We start from the raw sequence: 17,527 nt of genomic DNA, 5'->3' as shown, positions 1-17,527 counted from the left end.
TTTGTGTCAACCACATACTGCACATGAGTGGGAAGCGATGCTTTGTCTTTCGTTTATAAATGGTGCATATGTACATTAGCGTGGGCCGGAAATCCGCTTTTTTAGAATTCTGATTGGTAATAGCAAAAATATGGTTAAGTATGCTTTAAAAATATCTATGTGGAATTTGGAATTTTTTGGTCAATATCCAAGTCCATCAAAGTTCAATATGCTCAAAAAATAAAAATTAATAAATAAATTAATTAATTATTTTTTTTACTAAAATTGCAATAATCTTCTAAAGTATTAGTCCTACATAATTTGGTATATGGACTTTTTTGGAGATAATCGAAGTTAGCTAAGAAAACATTTTTTTTTGATGGACTTGTGCGAGCCTAGGATATTGACCAAATTTTCACATTCCACACGGATATTTTTTAGAGCATAATGAACCATATTTTTGCCATTACCAATCAAAATTCTAAAAAAGCGGACTTTCGGCCCACGCTAATGTACATACATACACATATCGTCGTTTAAAGAACAAAACCGCGTATCACGATAACGCAAAACCGTGTATGTAAGGTCACCAAGATTTTCCCGAAGAGAGTAAAAATATATGTACGGTGATCATATTAACCAATGTAAAATAAAGGACATTTTTTTCAAAATTATTTGGGAATTCGTACATACATCTTGTATGATAAAAGTACCTTACCCATATCGTAATTTAAATCAAATAGTTACCAGTTAATTAACCGATTCCGAAAAATGAAGCCAAATTCTTTTCAAGGACTTCGCCATCCTTTGCCGCCAAAATGCATTTACCAAAATTCATACTGCACGCCGAAGTCAGCACATAGTGGTTCAAAATTGGAATTTAATGCTCATAATTCACCGCAGTCTTCATTTTTCAAACAATTTTTACTAAAAACCAAAAAAAAAAATTATTTTTGTGAACCTTTGTTTATAACATTTCAAACATTTTTTTGTACTTTTTTCCTTTTGGGAAACCATACAATTGTTTTTAACTACATTTATTAACTGGAACAGGAGAATACATTTTCTTCAAAATTTGCTCTTTTTCTGCATTTTGCACTAAAAAAATTAATATAATCAAATAAAAATTCACAAATCACACTCAAATGGTCTCTTGCAAATATTATAAGCTTTAATAAAAAAATATCAAATTAAGTGAAAAAATGAAGGCTCCAGTGAATTACGAACACTAAATGCCAGTTTAGAACCACTGTGCAGCAGAGGGTTTATTGTTCTCTTTCAGTGGAACTGGAAACTCAGCGTGCAACACGATCCTGGGTACAACTTTCCCTGTGCTTTATAGATTGAGCAAAGATTACCTATTAAATAAAAACCCTTAAGTGAGGTGCGAAACAAACTGGCCAAGGAACATTTTTATTTTTCATATTTTGTGTTTAAAAATTTACCTCTGAAAAATGCAGAGGTGATTCAAAGGACAGTTTAAGAAATAAAGGACAACAGGCGTCTTTTATTTTGAAAAAAATTATAAAGCACGGGGGTTAAAATAAAGGACTGTCCTTTAAAATAAAGGATGGATGGTCACCGTAAATATACGCTACTCTTGATCAGCGGTATAACAACTATGCTGTTATTTTGAAGTACATGGTCTAATATCGATATATTGGTATGAATAGAATAGGCTTTATGCCTGGAGCCAGTGATCGGACTTTAAAAAAATTCTGTGTGGTAGAATCTGGAAAAAAATGTGGTAGATTTCAAAAAAAGGTGTGAGTACTAGGTACTCATGAAATTTGATGTGTTAACATATGCGAACGGCAAAGCATAATGGTACGTTTATATATAAATATAATCGCAATCAAACCTCGTTAGCTGTCAAATTGGTTGTGCTTTTTATTCACATAACTCGATGTAACTCTTCTCTGTGCCACCGTGGTCACTTTTTTCTACTACACATATTATGCTATTTAAATATATTTAAGATGAATATTTTATTAAAAATACCGTTACAAACATCTTTTTCTTCCTGGCGTAAATTTTTGTTTACTTTTACATTTGACATTCCTCCTCTTCTTCGCAAGTATAATCGATAAAACTAGGTTGGACACCATGAAGTTATCGGTTTAATCTGAGATAATTTTATAATTATAATTTTGTTTTTTTTTCTAATTACAGATTAGGGAGTTAAACTCGGAAAGGAGGATAATCTTTTTATATGTAAACCTATTATTAGGCAATTCAGTTACATACATACAAATGAAGGTTAGGTAAGACATTAAACATTAAGTTCACTTAATTTTACTCCTTTTGCTGATTTAATTTCTTTTATTTATTTTCATTCTGAATTATTTTATTTCATAAAATTATCGGTATTATTGATAAAATATGATACTTGCACATACTTGTGACTCAAGGGCGTTAAAATATCTTGAAAATACCGCATCAAATACTTTTTAGAGCTTATAGTTTGAGCATTTCTATTTGTACAATGTGCATATATACATATTCCTAAATTTAGTTTTCCTTTTCGGAATATAATCTGTAGTTCATGTGAATGAGAGCGATTTTTGGAGAGTTGTGTACAGATTGAAGTTGCAAGATTTTACCCGATGCTTTTTTTGTTCCGTACGTTTTGCTGTTACTCACTTTTTACTCTCACTTCAGAGAGTGATTTTGCTGTTTGACCTTTCCCAGGATTTTACACGAAAATTATGTCGACGTTCAGACACGAAAACCTTTGTTGCGGAAACTCGAAGCTTGTAGGTGAGAGAGCGACGAGGAAAGGGGACGGGTACCGAGTCGCCCGTTCTCGGGAAACACGCTTTGTGCTCTCGTTCGTCTGAGTAATTGAAGTTGGCGATTCATAACTGACAACAACAATTGCGTACAAAAGAGTTTCTGTGTGTGAATGCAAAGGGCAACACCAAAAGAGAAATCGCCGATAATAAGAAACTCGAGTTTCCGTGTTTGAACGCAGACTATTGGATCAGAGCTATTGGGTCGTATTAATAAAAAATGGCTTTGCTCAAATTTGGAGCAATTGCTAAGATTTTGAGTATTTGCTCAGTTTCATATGATAGAAAACTTATTTGAGCATTTGCTGTGTTCGAAAGCTAGTATATGCTCAGATTCGTATGAATAAAAGGTATAAATGTAAGTATTTTTGCTGGGAGAACTCTGAGTCTGCTATCTAGCTGACTCAAATATTTAGTTCATATTTTTTCCACAAAAATCAACAGGATTTCCGAGCTAACCACTCTTAAAAATTTTTTTATTAAAAATGGATTTACAAATAATACCTTTACTACCGCTCGTGGTCGAAAACGAAACTCGAGAAAGAAAACAGTACAAACAAAGAACAATTGGAAGCGACAGAAATTTTAAGCAGTTATACCGTTTTACACGTCCAAGCGTGGATTTTTTGGCAGAACATTTTTTGCCTACGTATTCGGAAAAACGCGGCGGTGCTCTCTCAAATGTACAAAAAATTAAATCCTTCTTACGCTATATTGGCGATCCAGGCTTCCAGGTGAACACATATTTTTATATACATACCAGAGCTAGGTAATTTTTGATTACGATTACATTTTAATTACGATTGCTTAATTATAATCCTTAAATTATATACGATTACGATTACTTTAATTGTAATCAAAAATGTTACCATTATGATTATAATAATTGTAATATTAAAAACTTTAGGACTAAGATTACTGTAATCGTAATCATGATACATACATAGGTGTATATTTGTTCCTATTCTGAGACATACAAATGTAGGTTGGTGTAGGCGAAGATCTTGGCATTCATCAAACTACCGTTTGCGTAACGAATTGGTATGTGTGCCAAAAAATAATAGATAAGGCCACGGAATGGATTAAGTTTCCTTCAGATCCGGAAGAAATGGAATCCGCTAAAAAAGTGTGGCAAAAGCATTTTACATTTCCGTGTGCAATTGGTGCAATTGATTGCACACATATTTTAATCAAAAAGCCCAGCGTACATGGCGATGAATATGTAAACCGCAAAAATTTGACGTCATTTTAGGTCCAAGCGACATGCGATGGAAACGAAATGTTCACGAGTGTTAACTGCAAATGGGCTGGCTCTGTACATGATGCACGTATATGGCGAAACTCGAGTATTCAAGCTACGTTGAATGAAAACCAATCGGGCGCCATTCTTCTAGGAGATGAAGGATACCCTTTAACACCATGGCTGATGACACCGTATCGCAACCCTCTAACACCGATGGAAACAAAATACAACAAAATACATACGAAAGAGCGCTGCTTAATCGAGCGCATGTTCGGTCAATTAAAACAAAGATTCCCGATTTTGCGAAATTTTTGAAAGACCCAGATTGCGAGCCGTTGAGAGAAATTGAAAACAATGAAGAGTTGAGAGCGCCCGAAATTGATGAAACCAATAATTCTGACTATAGACGCGGACAAAAAAGGAGAAGGGGTATTGCTAACTATTTACAAGGTAGACCCAATTAAAACAATTTGTAGGTTGTGGTTAATAAAGTTGTCTTTTATTGCATAAAAGGAAAGAGCTGTTTTTAATATTTTGCAAGAGATAACCTAAATTCACCACACCTTAATTCACCACAACTGAACTTAAGAAAGAATGGAGTTATATATACTATCGTTCAACTTAGGCGGTTATTGCTTATGACCACAGATATATCGGTCCAAAATAGTCCCGAAAATGACGAAATAGTCCCGGGAATCCCGAGATAGTCTTGAGAATCCTGATTTAGTTCCGAGAATCCCGAAAATCTTTAAAATCACAAAATAGTTCTCAAATAGAGGTAAGGTGAGTTGAGGTGTGGTGAGTTTAGGTGAGGTGTAGTGAGAACGGGTATGATGAGTTCAGTTGTGGTGAATTAAGGTGTGGTGAATTTAGGTGTGGTAGGAACAGGTGTGGTAAGTTGATTTGAGGTGAGGAGAAGTGAGTTGTGGTAAGGTTGAGGTACTTTCATTTTTTGTTCTTTAGTATCTAGCAGCTCCTAAGAAGCACCTGAAAAGCTTGTTGTGGAATTGTACTCTAACAGCTCCAAACCACGTAAGTATTTTTTACTTGAGTATTTACCAACACCTACATTAATACAAACATTTTTTTACTTGAGGATTTAGCTTCTCTTATTAGAAACGAAAAACCATAATACAATATGAAACTAATATATGAAGTTAAAAATTGAAATTTAATAAGTTTTGTTTATAAGGGTTCTTATATTTTTTCAAACGCTAACAATTTCGCTTCCAATACTTTTTTCTTCAAAGCAAACAACTTCATTTCCTCAGCATGTACCTCTTGTTGGCGCTGCTCTTGTGCAGTAAACAAGCTCTTCTGCATATCTATAAGTTCCAGTTGATTTTTAAGAACTGAATTTTGCAATGCATTGTTATCAAAATGTGTCTATTTAAATATTTTGTTAAGTAAAAGCCATGTGTGGATAAAAAATAGCAAGCTGAAATGAATTGAACATTTGTATACCGATTTTGTTTCAGAGAAGGAACGTTTTTTCTTCGTAGACGCCATCGTTGAATCCGAGGAAACAGGCACTGAATCTGCTATAATCATGACGTCTAAATCAGTAGGTGTATCCTCTGGCTTCCTTGAGTATCTGGATTGATTAACACCTAATTCGAATCCACCTGTAATTGCATTACATGTCGTTAGTATAGTTTGGAAAGGGCGTAACTCACATCGTCGTTGAAAATTTTTATTGCATAAAACGATGTGGAGACTTATAATTCGACGAAATGCATCATAATCAATCAACAAGTGAATTTTGGATTTTTAGTTAGTTACGGCTTTTTGCATTTCAGCGACGATGCGTGTTACGCCCTTTCCATACTATACTAATGATATGTATATGAATATAAGTAGATATGTTTATTAAAAAAAAAAATAATGTAATAAAATCACTAATACGTGTGTCTTGCATTTTAGTGGTGTAATGCTCGGATTGTCTTCAGCATTTAGTAAATCCATGAACAGTTCCTCAAATTTTTTTAAATGCACCGGCAGATTTCCTGTTCTTTTTAAATCTGTTTTCGCTTTAAGTCGTTGCTTCAAGTTGGCAACTTTTTTTACAATTTGGCTGGGCGTATAAATTTCCGCCGATTCAGTTAGCAGAAGGTCACACATTTTTTCTTTCGCAATTTTTTTCTTTTTCTTTACTGCTGGTGCTTGCGATTTCTCAAGTAAAGCTCTGCCAACTGACGCTAGAGCTTGAACAAATTTTTCTTCATTTCCAGAACTTGCCCGCCGAGTTATTTTTAATTCACTTGATCCAGATGCAATATCCAAATCATCATTACCGTTCCATTCTTCATATGCATGGTACAAAATATGTATTATATAAATATTAAATATAAATTACAAAATACCACGAAGCGAGTTACCGTCGAGATATTCCACTTCTGCGCCATTGAAAATATTATTTTCGTTGGTTTGATCCATTTAGTCGATTATCATTTCCTTGATAATATTTCAATTCGTTTTCACAACGTGGACAAAATGAAATTTTTTTTCTTTACATGTCACATGTTTTCAAAGCAAATACTCAATTCGAATTTTCGAACTTTCTCAAGTAAAATTAATTCTTATTGATACCAATTTTGAGCAAATGCTAAAAGCTTTTACTTTGCTCAGGTATTTTACTCGGAGTAAATTCTTAATTTTATTAATACGACCCATTATATCATCCATACATATCTATATTATACATACATATTTGCATGTATGTTCATCAGTTATCAACGGTCCCAGTTAGGCGCATGCTTGCGCTTAACCATAAAAGCTTCATGAATCGAAGCGCCCAACATTGTAAGGCGCTTGCAGTTTTGAAATTGTCATTTGTTTACTTTATTTGTCTATTCAATAGAAAATAATTGGAAATGAATGATTTCGTGCTAAAATTCGTGCAAAGTGCATTAAACCACAAGCGTTTATGCAATATTTCGGAGCAGAAATATTTGCGGAAGTGCGTGTTGCGAAAGAACGACCAAAAAATTTGTTATGTATAGAAAGTGTTTATTAGCTGGTGACTTATGCAGGGTGTGCAAGTGTGCAGAAGTCGAGTCGTCATGCATTCGTTTCGGTATGATGAAGCGATTAATCTACTTTGATTAGGCGCGTAATGTGCCGAGTGCCTTAAAGTGATTTCAGTATTTTTTTCAATTTTCGCCTTGCTTTTTTATAAAAATAGACTACTATACCTACATATGCCTAAACCATCTACGAATATCAAAACCAGTTGCAACAAATGAGATCATACATACCCTGTAGTCAAATGTACTACAGTGAAACCCGCTTAAGTGCCTAACCCGCTTAAGTAACCAACATGTTTGGGCAATGTGAATTTTTGAATGTAATCTGAAGAAAATCCCTCTCTTAAGTACCTCCCCACCTATTTACCCAACCCGCCTAAGTAACTCGATTTTTCGTAAACCACTTACCATTTTACCTATAATTTTCCCCTTTTAAGTGCACTTTTAAAATTCTTTAAAATATTTACATATTATTAAATCTCAGTGGCAGCGTTACACACCTTCGGCAAAAGAATTATAAAAATCAACGGTAATTTTTAGCCACTTGAAACTTGCACATTACTACACTAAAATTGAATGGCCTATAAAACTGTATACTCAAAAAACACATCTGAGAAAAGAAATTTTAAAATTTGATGAATTTTTTTCTTTAAGTGTTCTATAAAATCTTAAGCCTAGGTTTACATGGTATTTGTTATTGTGAGGGAATGAACTGTATTTTAGTTGTAAAATCTTAAACAAATACGTATACTTCATTAAATGTTTATGTTTTATTCAAGGATTTACATATTTATGTAAGTTAACAAAAAGATGTAACTACATCAATAATTATGTTCGCTTAAGTACCCGCATCGAGGTACTTAAGCGGGTTCTTTTAAGTACCCAACCCGCCTAAGTACCTCAAAAAGCTGAAATTTTTCGTGCGGTACTTAAGCGGGTTTTACTGTAGTTGTAAACTACCTCACAACTAGTATGAAACGCTTGCCCAACTAGTCAGCCAACTATCTTTTTTCCATGCAATCAACTGGTATTTTTAACAAGGGGATGTCCTACGAGATGGCAATTGTCAGATTGTGGTCAGAAATATACCAGTCGAATACTAGTTCAAAATAGACAGAAAAATCCTAGACCAATTATGGACCAAAACCACTACTTTGGAAGTCAAAAAATAAAATGAATTAATATACAATAAAAAAACTTTTGATTAAGTACACTTTAATACATTACAAATTTTTATTTAGCTTAGATTTGCCAATAATTAATGTTAAATTGTTTGAGTATTAATTAAAAGGAAAAATAGATAGATACATAAATATTTCAAACTTTCGAACCAAAATTTAAATGCATTATACGTTAAACGTTATTAAAAGTAAAAGCTTTCAGGTACAATAAATACTATAGTTTTATCTTTTTTAATAATATTGAATATGGAAAAGAAAACATTTTGGTTAAAAATATAACTAACACCTTAGTTCATTTTTGAGTGAACTAAAATAAAGATACAAGTTTTCATTGAAATAAATTAAATTCATAAACTTTGCACATTTCAGTCCTTTCTTTTTAAAATTTTTTAAAAGTAATTAATGTTTAAAATTTAAGATTCGGATGAGAATAAAATAAATAAATAATTCAAGTTATTAAATGTTCTTAATTTTTGTCTATACTTTGGCTTGTTGATTGATAATTGAAATAAATCAAATAATTACTTAATCGTGTAATTATAAAATGTCAAATATGATAAATACTCAAAAATAACAAAATAATGATGTAATTAAAATTAACGTATTAATTAAACATTTTTGTTTAAGTAATTAATTATTAATCATTAAAAAGGTGCTAATATCGGTATTTACTCATTAAGCGGTTATCCAAAAAACATGTTTTAATTAGTAATCATTATGAATATTAATCATTATTTAACAGGTATGGTATAATGGCGAGTACGGACTCGCTTAACGGTTTACAATATACCCAAATAAAAGTTATAATATTTAGGTAGTCTATTATATTAAACTGTCGAAGTCATATAAAACAGGGCATGAATAAATCGTTTTTACTTCGTACAAGTTTGGTAATTTTCGAACTAGTTCGGTTTCAGTCAGGAAATTTTAGTTGTAAACTAGTATTTTTCCTGACTAGTTTGGGGTTTCACTGCAGGGTATGTATGTAATACAAACTTAAGTATGTATACATATATGTAGGTACAAAGCCGTAAGCATGTGCGGAGTTTGCATAATCGGAAGTAATAATCAATTGTACCACATTTCCACTTACTATGCATATGCCTAAATGTATGCAACCATCACAATAGCAAGTAACCACAGGGTGCTCCTAATGAAACTATAAATTTTCTGCTGAAATACACATGCTAGCCCTTCGAAATTTTCTGCTGGGATATGCGTTACAGCTTCGTAAATTTCACCCCTACCGAAACAAAAAATGTATACATATCAAAAATGTGGTAGATCTCTGGGTTTGAATCAAACTTTGTACAAAAATTAAAAAAAAATCTGCAAGGTTTCACCTAAATCGCAAACATTTTAATTAGACTCTAAAAACAATTTAATTTTGCAAGATTGAAGTTGCTAAAAATTGCGTCCAATTTTGGCAATTATTTTCCTTGACAGTGTAAAGCAGTTTCTTCCATATCAAGATATTTTTCGAACATATTTTAAGAAATTTCTGCAACCTTGTGGAGTGCTGCCAGTTTTTCTTTTTATCACATCACGAAGTGGCGTACAAATGTGGCACGTTCCAGAAACAGCTAATTGGGATTTGTCGATTTTGACAATTCTCAAGTAAAAGTAAACAACGCCTCAGAAACTTTAGATGCACTAAAATATGCTTTCACAAAAAACGCCGTTTTTTACATTTTCGCTATTAATTCTTTTTATAAATCATATATTTTGCAATTTAACACAATAAAGCCACGTTTTCTGTCAAAAAATTTATTACTGAGAAAATTTACTATTTTACAGTTTATTTTATCCTCCCATTCGGCTTTGTTTACTTTTACTTGAGAAATTTCATCGTCGCCGGGAATGCGGAATCTTATATTTTATCATTCTTGTTACCATATCGAGCCCTAACCGCGAAATTAACGTAAGCGACATATTTTTCGATGTGGAATTGTTCTTAAACCAATAACAGGTCAACTTGTAAAACATTTTATCATCAATCGTTATAGTCACAGAGGTATACGACTTTCAATTTTATCGTAAGCGTCATCTGCTGTTCTGAGTTACCGCAAAAATTACGTAAGCGACATGGAAGTTACTAGTGACCTGTAAATACTGACTGTAAATATATATTTTTATACATTTATTTATGTTTTTATGTACATATGTACATATGTCAATGTGTACAAAAAAGAAAATAAAATACCAACGTTTTTTGGGGAAATTCAATTAACTAAGCGCCAAATTTTTGCCTAGTAGCCTGCCATGGTGACAGCGAAATTAACGTAAGCGCCAAATTCACTAATGTCGCCTACAAATTAAGTTAAATGAAGATAAAAACTAGTCTATGACTTGTATTGAACCGGGCTTAGACTACATTTAGAATTTCAAAGATATTTTCCAAACGGATTGAGAAAAAACCAAAGAAACGTCTCTCCTGTAAAATTTGCTTTTTGGCGGTTACGTTTTTTTTCGCGGTTAGGGCTGGATATAGTGTTTAGTGTTGGAAAATGTTTGCTCTCAAAATTAAGAAAATTATGTCGAGCAAAAATAAAACTACGCAAAAACGCGAATATGTGGTAGATTTCAGACCTTGAGTGGTAGACGTGGTAGATGCTCAAAAAAGTGGCAGATCTACCACAATGTGGATGAAGTCCGATCACTGCCTGGAGCTTCCCATGAGCAAATCTAATTTTTGGCACAAATGTCAGTTACGCGGTTTTGCAAAACGACGATAGGCGGTTTTGCACTTTAAACGAAGATATGTATTCAGCAAGTTCAATCAGTGATCGCGGTTTAGCTCAAATACGTTTATGTGTGTATGTATGTGGTACAGCGTAGTCACGTCTAGGGATGCAAACAATGTATCGATGTTTTTGAAACATCGATAATATCGCTTCAATTTTCGATGTTTGCCAACGATGTTTACAATTTACTAACATCGCGAAATGGACGATACATCGATGGAAGTTTTACCTATGTTTTAAACATCGACTTTAAGGAGACTCTCCGACTTTCTTTCGGTATGTTTGACTGACCTTAAACTTATTATTCATTCAAAATTTTTTTGTTATTTATGGCCTTATAACAATTATATTCAACAATTTTATTGAGCTTGAGGCAGTTTTTTATGAAAAATGTTGTGGAAAAGCAACAATAATTTACAAAGGTAAGAAGTTATAGCTGCTATTTCGGAGATCACCACATCTCCTCAGTGACCGCGGTTAAAGAAGTCTGATTAGTAGATGTGGTGATCTCCCAAATAGCAGCTATAACTTCTTTCTTTCCCACAACATTTTTCATAAAAAACGACCCCAAGCTCAATAAAAACGTTGGATTCATTCTGAATGCTAATAATCTAGCCGTTAAAGCAGAACCAAACACCCCTTAGAATTTCAACAAGATCAGGCCTAGGATATTTAGGCCCGAACGATCTTACGATGGTATGCATTTTGATTCTAATAATAGAAAGAGTACAGAAACGATAATAAAATACAGGAAAATACATTCATAATTATTAAAGTATTCTATATTGCTTTAAATTTAACTAGAAACTAACAAATTTCATATCATCGGAAACCATTGATGTATCGATGTTTCTCTGGCGATATATTTGAGCCTCGATGTTCTTTTCTCCGATGCATCGAAACATCGATGTATCGATGTTACTGCTCAAAATTTGCATCCCTAGTCACGTCGCTCATACACATCTCGTTTGCCTTTGTGAGCTCGTGTTTGATCGGCACTGATCGGCTTGAACGTATTTGTATTTTTTGGTAACTTTACACCCAAAAAAAGGGTGCTTATCTTCCAAGAATAGAAAAATAAGCATGCCACTCGGTCTCTTTTTACAAATGCTTCGTTAAAAAAAAAAAAAATTATTATTAAAATCGGTTTAGTACTTTGAGAAATAAGTCGTGGCAAACAATTTCCATATAATAAATTTTATATACACCCCTATGCTGTAATCCGTCGTAGTTTCGATTTTGCTACGAATCGTAAAATTGGTATGCTGAAATCCGCGTTGTCGTATCGTAATTTCGAAATTCGTAGGCCATCTTCGAAATTCGTAATGTTGGTATGCCTGAATCCGACGTAGCTGTCATTTTTTTGTATTTGTCGGAAATTTTGTACGAATAGCAACTCGTGTCGGAGCGAAACAAATTGTTTTAAAATATCAATAAAATAAAGTGTGTAAACGCAAAAATATGTACATATGTAAGTTGAAGTGTGAATAGAAAAAAAAAATGTGTTATTAAATGTTTACAAAATTAACAGATCGAAGATCACAACAAATCGCTCGCAGTACGAAAAACTGGTGGAATGCATGAGCCAAAGGCCGGACAGGAGCTAAAGAGAATGTGGTGGAATTTTGGGAAAGCGTTCCAAGAATTAAAGCGGCACAATATCTAGTGAAATGGAGGCCCTTAAAAGGAGGGAGCTTACATTTTATCATTCAAGCTAAATGGATCAGAACAATCTCCTTTGTATATTAATGCAGCTGTTAGCTGTTCTCCCTCCTGGGACAAAAGTTCACCGGCCACTAAATCCTTTGTATTCGACTTAATTAAGGATGTGTTTTCAAATAATGATTAAACTAATTTTTTTTAATTGCACTATTCACTTGCCATTATATTTATTTTGATTTGTTCCTGTCAAAGTAGCTGATTAAGAACTTCGAATTTCACTATTTTAGTTTTCAACGCGGTTGATAGTTACGATCGGATTACAGCATACCAATATTCGAATTTTTGGAACGGAGCTACGAATTCGTAACTACGAACTTTCGGATTACAGCATACGGGTGAATATCACAGCCCACGGCAGTGCGCGCGATTGACGAAAGCAGCCACAGTAGCATGCTGATAGTATAGAGTATAGATATATCAAATAAAACACTTCTTTGAGGTAAAATTTTCGGGTGACGAAAGCTGAACTAGAAACACAAAATTTATGATATCAATTTCGTGACGAAAATCATACGCCTTTTTTAACTGCCTTGGAAACGTAGAGAAAATCTGTTTTATTCATACGAATCACAGTATATACAGTAATAAACCTTTTCGCAGTTTTTCAACAATTGGTCCCCGAGGAGTACTTTTGGGTTGTGTGCAACGTTTTCGTTTTACGCGCATGGCAACACTTACTGTGGGGAATTTCGCCTCATGATTATTTAGAAAAAGTTCTTTTCGAGGATAAATTATATATAATTGTGTTATTTATGAACAAAATGTTGGTTAAATATAATAACAATGCTTAATTGAGAATAATAGTACATAATTATTGCTTGTCTTTCTTTAAACTGGAAACTCAAATCGTAATTATAGCCCTGAATGGAGTTTTCATAACTGTAAGTTTAAAATCAATCAAATATCCATTGTAAGATTATATTTTTATGAAAAACGTGAATTTTGTGAATTTATCAAGGAAAATTCTAAATATACGAATATATTTAAGTCTTTATTCCAAAACAAAAAAAAAAATGTTTGTAGAGACTCCAAAGCCTGCCAGCGCATCCGCCCAGAGAGCTTATTAAGCACACCCAAGTTTGAGCGACCATTACCCGGAGCGCCTCAAAAATACTCCACATCAAAGTTGAGAATGTCACAAATATGAATTATACACACATACAATAGTAATTGCTATGAATGGCTACCGTATAAACTCAGGACACGCATTTGCTTGGAGACTCCGAAGGTTAAGGTCATAAGTTCAGCCAGCGAATTCATTCTCCATTACCCGGAGCTGCTCCAACATGATGAGTAGATTTTAGTGAGGCTCACATGCAACTGCCTCTGGATACACCCTGGATATCGGAATATTGTAAAATAAATAGCAATTATCTCTTATAATTATAAGAAAATTGTTTGTTTACCAAATTATCTGTGCCACTCTGCCATAGTACGGTTGTTGCTCCCTTTCATGCCACAGTAAATTTGTATGCAACTCTGAATCGGCAAAATTCATGCTCCTTCTCATTATCAACCCTGATCAGATTTTACCTCCGAGGAGTACTCAAAAAGGTTTATTACGGTATATACTGTGATACGAATCGTTGCAAAGGTCTGTTTTTTGTTTTGTGTTTCTAGCAGTAGACAGATTTTCGCAACGTTCCGAATAAATAAAAAAAGATTTTCCGTGCGTTTCCAAGGCAGTTAAAAAACGTGTATAATTTACGTCACGAAATTGATATCGTAAATTTTGTGTTTCCAGTTTAACTTTCGTCAGTCGAAAATTTTACCTCAAAGAGGTGTTTAATTTGATATCAATTATTTTGGGGTAGCAAATTTAAAATCGACCAAAATACAAGCAATAATTTAAATGTTTTATTTTTCTCAAATAAATTGCTAAAAATATTCTCAATCTCACTTATGTATTCAAATCGATGTGTATATTGAAACATATAGTTTTTCGAATACGGAATAAAGCGAAAAAGAACATATCCTTGGTATTCGAAAAAATTAAAAAAATATGAGAAATGTTAAAAACTTATCAACTTGGTACCAACTTGGGATACAATAAACAACTGTATTCGTCTGATTGTCTCGCAGTTTATTTTGGTTAAGATATCTACCGGGTGGGGGCGCACACATGTGCTTTTTTAAGAAGTTTTACTTCTATCACGTGTACGGTGTTGCACTCGTGCTATTAAACTAATGCTTCCCAGCAAAAAATCGGTAATCGCTCTCAATGATAACGTGTTCTAGAAGACAGCGTTATAATTTTCGTTTCGTTCGAATTTTTTCGCTTCTTTTAGGCTTTGCCGGTAATGCAAAGTAGAATGCCCTACAATATTTTATTTATTTCGCTTCTTTGTTTCATTTCGGGGAATGCAAAGTAGAATGTCCTATACTACTTTTTTTTTAATTCGCTTCTTTGCTTCATTTTGGAGAATGCAAAGTAGAATGTCCTAAAATATTTTATTTGTTTCGCTTCTTTGCTTAATTTCATGGAATGCAAAGTAGAATGTCCTACAATCTTTTTGTTTATTTCGCTTCTTCACTTCATTTCGGAGAATGCAAAGTAGAATGCTGCACCGCAGTCAGCTGAAAAATAGAATGAATATCCAAAAATTCTTTTTCCACCGTTACTTTCTGTGGAAATTTGTCTTGCATAAAAATCAGCAATTTGCAGCTAAGTTGAAGTCAGTCAATGGATTGAAGTACACGAGCGAGGAAGTACAATTTTATGCTTAATTACAAAAAAGTGCATGTATGTACATACCGATTTTTAAGTAAAATATAAATATCTAATTACATACATATGTATATACAAAAACTGATTTATAAAAATTTTAATTAATTTTAATCTTTTAAGACATTTTCTGATTTCAATTTAATATAAATAAATATGTGCATTCTACATTAGTTTCTCTATAAGGCATTCGTTGTTCGCTTCTCTGGATTCTGTTTATCCATGCGTTTTCCTTTCGTTCGAAGGTAATGCTGCGGGTAAGGGCTTACCGCCAATGATATGCCCATGTTAAAATAATTCCTTCTTGAAGCGAAAGGGTAAGCGATTCCCATTGCCTAGCTCGTTTCCATTTTCGTTTCTGTGGTAATCGTGTTTTTTGCAGGGTTTTTTCTCAAGTAGTTTTGCTCAGTGGCAATTTATACATTTTATGTAAGTAGTAGCGGCACATTGGGTGAACTAAATGCATTCCAACATACATATTTATGTACAACTGTAAGTAATATTGTATGCGTCTTCCCAGGTAGGTTAAGTGCGGGTGATAAACCCATGTAGCATAGTTAAATACTGTGAACATTCCTACAATTAAAATGGTGAAAAATATTACAATTTCGGCATGTGACTGGAAAAAAACTCTAAAATACACACAAATTGTGGTTTCCAAGACATGTACGAATTGATTAGCACAGCTGCATCCTTCAACTTGTGAACTCCGATTTGCAGGGAATTTTGCTTTAAGTGGCAATCGGGGAACTGGGTATGTTATATTTATACTTAAAGTAACCAAATTAGACGAATATGTTAATTTTAAACGATTGGTCGCTATTTGGGGCGACTTTTTTCAATTTGAATCACTATATCTACACAACAAGAGTTTTGCCAGATATAAGCTATATACCAAATAAAAGCTAAGGTTTTGGGCTAGACTTGAGGAAACTTAGAATAAAATCGACTAACCAGTTTTTGAGAAAATTTCCGAATCTATATTTTCAGGCGATAACGTTATGAAATATTTATAACATAAACATAAAAGATAGCGTTAGATAGCCTGTTTTAATACCCTTCTACTGATACCCTGTAGGGAAACGAACTAGTGCGGAACTGGTTCGGTTCTAGTGCGTTTTGAACCATGACTAGTACGCGTTAGTTCTCTTTTGCATGCTAGCGACTGGCGAATTTAACATTGCGATGTTCTAGGAAGTGTCAATTGTACCCCGTTGCATCCCATTGGCTCTAGTTCCGAACCAGTTCTAAATTGGACAGATAAGATCTAGTTCGTTTTGCATCCCTTTTTCTATAGTTCCGAACCAGTTCCAAATTCGACAGATGAGATCTAGTTCGTTCTGCATCCCCTTTTCTTTAGTTCCAAACCAGTTCCTAATTCGACAGATGAGATCTAGTTCGATCTGCATCCGTTTTTTATATGTAGTTCCCAACCTGTTATAAATTCGTCACCTTAGATATATATTTCTAATCAGGCTTGTCGAAACATTTCCCTTTTATATTAAATACGATCGGTTGAAGGAAGGACAATACCATCACAAATGTTTAAACGCATTTATTAAAAATTTATAAGCCACATTAGAATAGTAGTAGTAGTATTAAACTTAAGTAGTAAGTAAAAAACAAAAGTGCGTCCTGCTTAAAAGTAAAAATATTAGTTCACTTTGTCTTACTTGTCTAAATTTAAGCATATTGATTTTTAAGTAAATTCAGTTCTTTTTGAGCTTATATGTATATGAAGTACTTCGAAAGTTTTGTCGTACTTAACTTAAATAAGATATACAGTCAGTCAATAAAGTTTAGGTACAGCGAAGTTTTTACAATACCGGCAACGATTTTTTAAATATTTTATTTTTACCTAATTTTTTATAAACATATGGTTAGTTCTACACCAAAAACCCCAAAAATCAGAGTTCCAAACCTTATGTAAAATTAAAGAAAACTCCGCAAATTTCCATCCAAATATTGCAATTTACACTCCTTAGAAAAAAGTTAAGTACGCAGTTTTTTTAGCCCATTCAATTTTAGTATAACAAAGTGCAAGTTTGATGTAGCTAGGACTTACCATTGATATTTAGCAATTTTTTTTTGTTGTTTGGTAAGTCCTAGCTTCCT

The 17,527-nt window shown here is 33.4% G+C and overlaps 1 pseudogene; it reads left to right on the top strand.

The window, feature by feature from the left end:
- The first annotated feature begins 3,256 nt into the window (after positions 1-3,256).
- Positions 3,257-4,478, top strand: LOC118749657 (annotated as a pseudogene).
- The last annotated feature ends 13,049 nt before the right edge of the window (positions 4,479-17,527 follow it).

This window comes from Rhagoletis pomonella, unplaced genomic scaffold (assembly GCF_013731165.1).
Source record: "Rhagoletis pomonella isolate Grant_MI unplaced genomic scaffold, Rhpom_1.0 Rhpom_scaffold_00028, whole genome shotgun sequence".
Lineage (NCBI taxonomy): Eukaryota > Metazoa > Arthropoda > Insecta > Diptera > Tephritidae > Rhagoletis > Rhagoletis pomonella.
The sequence above is the reverse complement of the archived record's forward strand: the minus strand, read 5'-3'. Positions and strand labels throughout refer to the sequence as shown.